Source organism: Charadrius vociferus, unplaced genomic scaffold (assembly GCF_000708025.1).
Source record: "Charadrius vociferus isolate BGI_N301 unplaced genomic scaffold, ASM70802v2 scaffold357, whole genome shotgun sequence".
NCBI classification, from domain to species: Eukaryota; Metazoa; Chordata; class Aves; order Charadriiformes; family Charadriidae; genus Charadrius; species Charadrius vociferus.
In genome coordinates, this window is record NW_009649165.1 from 1,067,326 (window position 1) to 1,077,300 (window position 9,975).

The following is a 9,975-nucleotide window of genomic DNA, read 5'->3' on the forward strand; positions in this document are numbered from 1 at the left end:
AGTAAAAAAATAATCTCTTATTTACAAATCCATTGCTTTAACAGTTGAAAAATGCTTATATTCTGTTTTCCTTTTATAAAAATTTTATTTAATATCAGGTATTTAAATACATAGTATTAACATTTGTGTCAAGATGAGGAAGTCAAGTGAATGTTTTAGTATCCGACTAAGAACTCAGAACAGTTAAAGGAAAAAGCAGATTAGTCTTTTGACTTTACAGAGTAGCAGTGAAGTAGCGTGTACTTTTGGTATAAAGACTTTTCAGGATCTAGGTTTAGGTGCCGTCTTTGTGATTTGCATTTTTCTCTAAGGAGCGGTCACAGATTCTGTTGTCATTTGGGAAAAGTTCTGCTACATTCCTGTTTCTGCAGTACAAGAAGTATTTGTAGAAGTTATGTAGGAACAACAGAGAAGGTTATACAGGAACATTGCTATAAAAAGGGTGAAAAGTAACGATATAGCCATACTACATGTGGGGTTTTTTAAAACGGATTTAAAATCTATATGTATATAGCAAGAGGACAGGATTGTTATTGATCAGGAGTAAGTCAGCTGTTACGAAAGGTTATGGGAGATTAGGGAAGCTGTACAGATAAAAACACAGATAGGCACTTTCGATAACCTCCTTACAGAGTGGTTAAATGTTACCTCACTGTGCGATGGAAAAGCAAAATTTTTTCAACAGTACAAAATACTTAACTAGAAAAGAGCCACTCTGTAACAGTAATGAATTCTTAGGAGGAATGTAAAGAAAAAGATACCCTTCAAAATGTAGGTGCCATGTCTAAACAAAAGAAATAGGAAAGACATAAACGTCAAAAAGATGGGTAATCACACAAAAAAAAAAGATTTAAAAAAAGACATCAAAAAAAGACAACAAAAAGGCATAAAGCTAAAAATTGAGGTTTCTTCAAACACATCATAGAAAAACAGGTATGACCATGGTACAAAAAGGACTTTCAAAACCATGATAGAAAAGATAAATTCTTTTTGTCATTGTTATCACAACCAATCTCAAAAGATTATCAGATTAGAGATGCTTCTAATGGAGAAAGAGATCATATATGAATTTAGGAAGAAGATTTTAAAACAAAATTATTAATATTATAAAACAGTAAGAGTAGATGTAGTTGCCGGATTTCTACACAGGATAAATAGATGGAAACTTCAATAAAGAGTACAATTAAAAATCTGTCATTGTCATTGGAACTTCTTTGCATTGGTACTGGACCCCCGAGGACTTCCCTTCCTCCTGAAGCCGTAGCAATCGCAGTCTCTGACATATGCTGTCCGCTGCTGGGAGTGCACAGCTTCCTACTGAAACGCAACTTCCTACCGATAGAATTGGCTGAGTATAATCTTTGTGTACTTTATATTGGTATCGGGATCAGTATTGGTTCTTTAGTGTTATTAATGTTAATTATCAAGTCTTATTCCGTTAAATCTGTTTATATTTCAGCCCCCAGGTTTCCTTGTTTTTTCCCAGTTCCCCTTCCTGGGTGGGGAGGGGTCATCAGGTGATAGAATAATTGTCTAAACGACAATAAATTGTTGTGGGTTTCTCAAACCATAACACTGCATCATGTCAAAAACTAAGTGCAATCAATAAGGGAAAACTTAGGCAACAGGGTTTATTGGAGGAATGGACTGGCTTTCATATAAGAGATTAAGAATTGTTTAGTTTGAAAAAGGGTGATATAAGGGACAGTATACTGGGGATCAATAAACTCATAAACGTTGTAAACAGTCAACCGTCATGTGCAGTTCTTATATCTGTTGGGTTTTTTTTAATTTTCACAAATTAATTTATAAATAAACATAAAGCTTGATGCTGAAAGTAAGCTGAGATTCCCTAGAATCACAAGCCTCTTGATGTCATATGTATTTAGTAAAAGTGATCTACTCTCTGCATTTGGGTACCAGTTGCCTTTATGAAATGGATGTAATAGTACAATCTTATAGCAATTCTGATGTAAAGGTATAAATAAGAGGTTTTTATTACGTTATTCCTTTATTTTTGTTTATGTTGGAACTTCATATGAATGTATGTTTTTAGTCTTTTATTTGGAAGTAAAAAAGAGCATTCTCTGTGAGTCTTTTTGTTCTCTTCGACATGTTTAATTTCTGATTCTGCTTCATTGTTTCATTCATTATACTATGTCCGATTCTGGTTAAATCCAATATTTTAATCTCATCACTTCTGCCTCACTTACATTCTTGCATTGCAAGAATGTCATCTGTGTTCTACATGTTCTGGTCGTTCTTTCTGTCATTCTTTGTTCAGCACCTCACTGTCATTCTTTTCTTCATGATTTCTCTTTACCTTCCTAATCTCTCTTCTTTTTTCCCCTCTTCCCATTACTTTTCTTATGTTTTTTCCTGTATTTTCTCTCATTCATTAAATTCTTTAAGACATTAAATATTTAACAAGCTAGGACTGCTTCTCATCAATATATGTAAAGGGTTTCTTATCTCTTTTTAAATGATTTAGCTTACCAGTAATGGTGTGGTTCTCAGTCTAAGGTTTGAAATCTTTCCATTTCTGTATAAATAAGGACATGCTACTCAATGAAAATGTTTCATTGTGAAAAGGAAGCAGTCATGTCTTTGCTTCAGCCTAAACTTCTGCAGTAAAGTCTTTTTAAAATTTAATATAGAAAATGCAGTAAATATCTTGTTAATCAAATAAACAAAAGCTTTGTGCTGTAGAGCATACTGGAAACATAATTGCTACAAGTCACTTCACAGTTTTTGAAGGTATGTTGTTATGTTATGTTATGTTATGTTATGTTATGTTATGTTATGTTATGTTATGTTATATTTCTTTTTAGTAATGACCACAATTGTGCAGTTTGAAAACTGAATTTATGTACTCAGGAAATCGGATTTGTAGAAGCCATGAGAAGTAAAAAAACAGCAGGGTCATGCAGGTGAAAAAGACAACCAAGGTTTATGCCTATTTTTACCTCAAGTGAGTCAACTTTTCTGAAAAAAAAAAAATAATAAAAAAAAAAATCTGTCAGAGAACAAAAATTTGTTTTGCCTTTTGATAACAAAAGATGGAAAACTATAACTTGAAGACAAATGTATGATGAACGCTTCAGTTGGTGAAATACTAGAGATATTGTTATTATGAGGGTCCCCTAAGAGAAGGTGAGCTGAACAAGCATTGTGATGAGCTTCAGCATATTCAAAACTCGTTACCAAAGCTATTGTTTCACAATAGAGTAATCTATGAACTGCACAGCCTTGTGCCCTATTCCTAGAGCCAAATTTTGCTTTGACATGCTAGTATTATTCTACTGAAAATAATGAAGTTACCCTAATTGCTTACACAACCAATGGTAGAATTTTACTTTTTTCCCCCCAAATGCAAAAGTACATCAAGAGATTTTTTTGGGATATGATTTTGAAATACACTTTAAAAACCTAAAGTCTCCCTTTTTCAATTTCATCTGAGAAAAGACCATTATGGCACTAGTTCTTTCGGAAGTCCACATTTTTTATTTTCTATTTTTAAATAAAACATTTCAAAATCAAAATGGAATGCTAATAATGCCTTGAAATTAACTTTCATCAGTCTCTCTGTTCAAGAGAATTTAAAGAATTCTTTTCTTGCATTTGCTTTACACTTGTTAGTTGGCTGAGATTGCAAGATTGTGTCCAGTATACAGAAATAAAAATGTGTACAGAAAAATGAAAAATAATTTATTTTTCATGAGAGAATTGGCAAGTGGTTGGGAGTTTTATTTGCTCCAATGGTTCCAGAGTAGAACTTTCTAAATGCAACAAAACCAACCTTTTTTGCAGTGGTAACATGGGAATTGAAAATATTTTTGGGGGCATTCACTGACCAAGCTGAGATGACATGCTGTACTTTCTTGTTTCTTTTGTGAGGAGTGTTTTGGGGTCCAAAAATAAGGACCTATGGTTTATTTGCTAAGAAGGATATCTGGAAGTTCAGCAGAGGTTCGCTGATTTGTTTTTATATCCCTGTCATATTTGTAAGTACACAGAACAATGTTGTAATGATTATACTGTGGATAGTATATATTATGTTTTGTGTTTATAGCAGGAATCAATATTACACATAACATTTAAAAAACCTATTTGTATCCCATTCCTTTCATGTTATATAAATAGACTGCCATTTTGAGTAGATTTGACAATAAAACATATAATATCTTGGCAATTCAGAGCTCATTCCTTTATATGAGGTATGTGCAGTATTGCATTTCTTATGAAAGCAGGATGATGAATTATAAAGCTTTTCTGTGCTTATCCTTTTTTTTGTGTATGTACACATTATTTTTTGGTTTTCACAATAAAAAGTTACAGATTTGGTAAGTTTTGGGACTAAGGATTGGCAGAAGGATAGTTGGGGAAAGAAATGAGTTGCAGAAGGGCAGTTAAAAGAAGAACTTGTGTGTCAGGATGCTTGGGTTTGGCTGCCAAAAACGTAGGGTATCTCTAAGGTTAGGAATGAAAAGGAACTAACAATTACTGGGGAAAGGGGCAAATAAGGTAGAGAAACAATATCAGACTCGCAAGTCTTCAGTTTTTCAGCCTATGATGATTCTTTCCAGCTATGGCTGCTCCTTCTCCTATGAATGACAGCAGCTGGCTTGCAAGGAAGGGAGAGAAGGCATTTGTTGTCAGTCAGGTACAGGGCTTGTTTTTGTACTAAATATTTGCCTTGCTCACGGATTAAATACCTACAGAAAGACTGAGTATAACACCCTGGTCCATGTGCTATAGAGGTTCCACTATGTAGAAATTACCAGTCAGATATAGTAATACAACTTCCATACCGCTGACAGTTCTTTAATAGCATTACTCAGCCAGATGTATTGCAGGTACATAAGCTGCCAGGTTGCTTATAGCAGCATCACTATCAAGCTACAGTCAAGTAATTGTTTCCTGATATGAATAGTATTTTATTGTTCATGTCAAATCTTTCAAATTCTGTCGTAGAACTAAGAAAACAATGGAGGAATGTGTTTCAGTTTTCAGTTATATGTGACAGACAAGTAGGAACTATCATCCTTGAAAACAGAAAATAGTATACTTACATAAGTAAAAGTGAAGTAAATCTGCACATCTCTAGGAAGATATAATGCTAGTTCTGAAAGAGTAATTTAACTAAAATTAGAGGAACCCTTTTTAAAATTTGCTCTAGTCTTATTTTTAGGGATAAAACTATAGCAATTAAAATGAGCATATTCCTAAGGGTTCTAATTATATACAGGATATTTTGTCCTAAAGGTTCAAATCTTGAAGAATCAGAATAAATTGATGAGCAAATCTTATTACTCCCTTGGAATGAAGAAGGAAGAAAATGCACATAATGACTAAATGAAGGAAGACTACTACTGCTGAAATGCAGAACTTCAGTACTGCAAACTGTATGGCTATTATCAGATGGGTACAATATAAGGTTTTGTGAATGGTCTAGGTTGTCCTTCTTGTAGGGCCTTGTATCTTTCCGTATAATTCTCTGATCTGATGTAGTTTTAGTTTAAGCCAGAGGCATTTCAGGGGTATATGCTATATCTCCATTATTATTACACTGAAAGAATATAATGATTCTCAGAAATTACAGATAGCATTTGTACAGAATTCATTTGATAGAAGAAAGGCTGTTCTGAGAACCTTCCTGTGGTGGAGGAAGTCCATGGACAGTTCTGGGGTTATCTGGAAGGAAGAGTTGCAACAGGGAGCTTTGATTCAGTGGTGCTTTGGAGCTCCTTGATCTCTTCCTGTTTACCTGTGGGACCACCTGCCTTGGGTTTACAACCACAATTCATGGAGGGTTTAGGAAGATAGCTTGAGGAAGCTTTGTTCTACCTTTTCTGCTTTCCTGGTAACGAAGCAGGACTATTTGGTGATTTTGGGGTAAACAGCTGAAAATGTGAAGACTCTGTAGACTGGATACTTACACGACAGTCCAACACCACTGAATGTAAGCACATCCAAGAATAATAGTGGCAATCTTCTCTTTATTCCTTCCCTACAATAGAAAGGTCTGTTGTGCATCCCTTTTATTATTTTTTTTTTTTCTGGGCTTTCTTAAGATGAAGACAAACAAGCTCCAATGTTATATTTTTCAATGTAAACCATTCTATTTAAAAGGTCTAGAGAGATATGTTTTCCCTGTTTTGAGCTGTTCATTCCATTTTCCATGATGCTTTTAAAGTGATTATCATGGCTTTGGACAAAGTTTCTCTGTGGAAGGCTAGGCCTTTTTCATTAACTGGTTCTTCCTTGTTTTATTGATGTTTATTTCTTGTGGTAGGGATGAGGGAATATCACGTCCTTTGATCTAGGATGTGGTATGGGGCATCATATGCTCTTTGAGATGGTTTGGATATGTTTGTTTTTACACCCAAATGTACACGTTGTGACAGATGGATTACTGAGCACTTAAAATAATATTCAAGAATTTTTAGGAAAAGAAACTGATTAAGGCAATAGATTCCAGTGAAATGCAGACTGTAGTGATTAACTTCATAGGCATTTGAAAAGAACTTCTGGATGCTCTCTGCAAGATGTTTAATTGAGGTGTTGAACCCAGTGAGATAATTCAGATTCCTCTGTAGTAGTTAGCAATGAATAACAGTGAAGTCTGTATCCTTCTGTTAGATCATTACTCAGCATACCCTTGCTGAGGAGTGAAATTCTGAAATAAAACTGATTATTCCAGCTAATGAGTGCTGGGAAGGCCTAACACAGACCTGCATGAAAGTCTGGCGAGTGTGGCTGGTGTTGTATTTGTTTATTTAATTCTCCCGGGGTGTTGTCTGCTATGTTTTGCTGAAAGGGACATGGCTGGACATGGGTAGAAGGCAGGCTGCCTTTTTACTTTGCCCCATCTGCTGTCTTCTGGTTCAGATTGAAAAATCAGGAGCCGGCACAAGTGGGGATTGCTGAACTGTTTTCAGGGAGAGAAAAAGGTCCATGGACAGGGAAGGTCAGTGATTTGGTAAGCAACAATACCACAGCATAAGTACAAACTCAGAGACTTGCCAGAAAGTATAGGGAGTGGAGCAACTTCATTGTGGATGGAACTAAAATAGAGGACATCTTACTTGAGGACACACTGAATTCAGCAATATAAGTAATGCTATTTGACACTTCAATGAAGAGATGCAATTATACTTCTGATTTTGAGATCATTCATTTGGAAAGACTTTAGTGTCAGAGTCTTGAATGAAACTCGTTTCCTGAAGACCTGAGAGTAGCTCAAAACTGAGAGTTCTTTAGGTCCATCATGAATAAAACCTTCTGAATGACCCTTTCAATGAACTGAGAACAAATTAATTTGAAACTGAATTGTGATTCTAATTGGACATTAAACCAGAACTGCAAACTGCAGATTTTTTTTGCATAAACTAAAAATTAAAGCAGGCATGTTTTGGTAAATCTGGGATTTTGATTCAGATACAAGTTCTCTCCTCAGTGAATGATACAGAATTTGATGTTTAGTTTCACTCTGCATTAGGATAGTTGCAATGGCATAAATTAAATTTATTCTAGTTTAAGGAGGAGTACTACATACTGGTCTGTACTTGTCTGTTCTAGGGGGAGGCAAAATTACATTTCAGGAAAATGTGTGCATAACCTAGAACAGAAAAAAAACCGGAAAGGTTTCCAATTTGTTTATATACAAACAGATTTAGATGGCCTAAAGCAGCGTATTTGAAATTAAGACTGATTTTTAGCAATTTAGTACAAAAATGGAACCCTGAAAACCGTGACTCCTTATGTGATAGAAGTGAGTACATTCACAAAAGCTATAAAAGCAAGGAGGTAAGGGCTATTTTTCAGTTATAATAGGCCAAATACAAGTCTTGATATAAAAGCTGTCAGCTAGTTAACTCTTCCAAATTATTTGCCAAAAGCATAAATATACAAAATAATAACAAACAACTGTGCCATTTCTTTCTCAGTTGATTGCATAAAAGTATAAACCTTTCATGGTTCAGCATACAAATGTGTCTTTTGAAAGTGCTATGAGCAATGTCATTTGATCAAACATTCATAATTCTTTTCCTGAACTGTTGCCTATTTTAAGAATCCATGTTAATACGTTCCACTCATTAGTGAGGTCTGGTCAAAGATACCTAGCAGGATAGGATTTTTTTTTTTTTTTCTTCTAGCCATACATTTATTTCATAAAATGAAGAAAAGCAGAGGTAAAGATTATAGACACAAATTTACATGAGTGGATGAAAGGGTACCTTTAACCTAAAGCCAGTCTGGGAAAATGAGCTGCTTGACATCGGGTTAGTAGAGCTGATCAAACAGTGCAGCCAAGGTAATATTTGTTTGAATGCAAATTACATTTGCCCCTTTACAATTTGATTAATCACTGTGATTGTAAGAATGTATTCTTGATCTCCAAATTCCTTGCTGAATAACTATTCATACATAATGGTGCTAATATTCAATGGCAGTATGGATTTGTACAGAGATTTTACAAGAGTCAAGGGCTTTGTAGGAGAGAATAAATATAAGAGGACAAAGTAGCCTCTCTTTAGTGAAGACACATTGATGGGAAAACAGGGGTGTTTTTTTAATGACTTTGTAAGGTGCAGAATAATTTAAGAAAATAGCAAAATATTCAGAGATGAAAGAACCGAAAAATATATTCCAAAGATAAAATACCCAAATCTCCAGTTATTTCCCTATAATTCTGAATTTCTGTATATTCTGTGAAGATCTCTATTCTTAGAGGATAACATTACAGTACATTGTGTTTGTCCAAAGCAAAATAGAGCAGTCAATTTTTCTTTGCTGATGTATTTAGTGGAAAATTCATGTCCAGTTTCTTGTCTACTGTTATTCTAGTTTCTTTCACTATTAGTGCTTTCCATGTTTTTCAGAAAAAAACCCTTAATTCTTGCTACATGCTTACTTCCTCCAAACAGCGTAGCATACATATTTCACTGGTAAATGTCATTATTTCTTTATTTCTGCATTTATTGTATTCCCTTCAGTATATCTTCTTTGACGTTGTTCACACCTCATCCATAAATTCTAAATTGTTTCTATATTTGATATGTATATGCCCCTACTACTTTCCATGGGAATATAAAAAAATGGAGCAGACACTACCCTTTCTCCTATAGTTGTAGCAATGAAAGGGAATAAGGGTAACAGCGGTTTCAGTACTCAGCCTACGTTTGGCTGCTTGTTCCTGGATGTTCCATGATCCACCTTTCTCCCTTGCCTTCGTAATTTGATGTTAAAATGATGTCTAACTCCAGCAATTCTTTTGGTCATTCTTATCCAATGTATGATGAAAAAGGATCCTTTTGTTCATTATCAACTCAGCAAGAAAAATGGATGATCTTTGGGCAGTTACAGCAGAACTGCCATATAGTTTTCATTCAATAAGGACAGCCCAATATGAGAAAGTTGTGAAAAACTCATACCCACACCTTAATTCCACTGAGACAAACACATTAATTATTTGGGTTCTTCTCCAAATAATTTGCATGACAGAGGGAAGCTAGGTACTCTGGTTATAACAAACACGGCCTACTGCATCTTTTGTATCACCCTCTCTCTTCAGAGTGCACCATGTCTTTCTGTTCACAACTGGGCTTGTGTGCACTAAGGTAAAAAGAAACAGGAAGATATATAAGATGCATAAGCAAACCCAAAATTTGAGAGTTCACACATGCAAGATGCATGTAAACCTACAACAGGATCAACTATTGCTGCATCTGGAAGAAACAATGTTACTTTCAGTGAGCCTATTTTTACTTATTCCATCTTTAGTGAGAATTCCTTCTAATTGGAGCAGTCTGCAGATTTTTTTTAAAGCTTGTTATATTTTTCTGTGCTTTTAAGATGTTCCAGAAAAATAGATTTGGCAATAGTCTCAGTATTACTTTCCCAAACACCAATTCTTTATTGCAAACTTACCCCAGTTTGATTTACTAATGCGATTCATTTATTGGTTTTGTG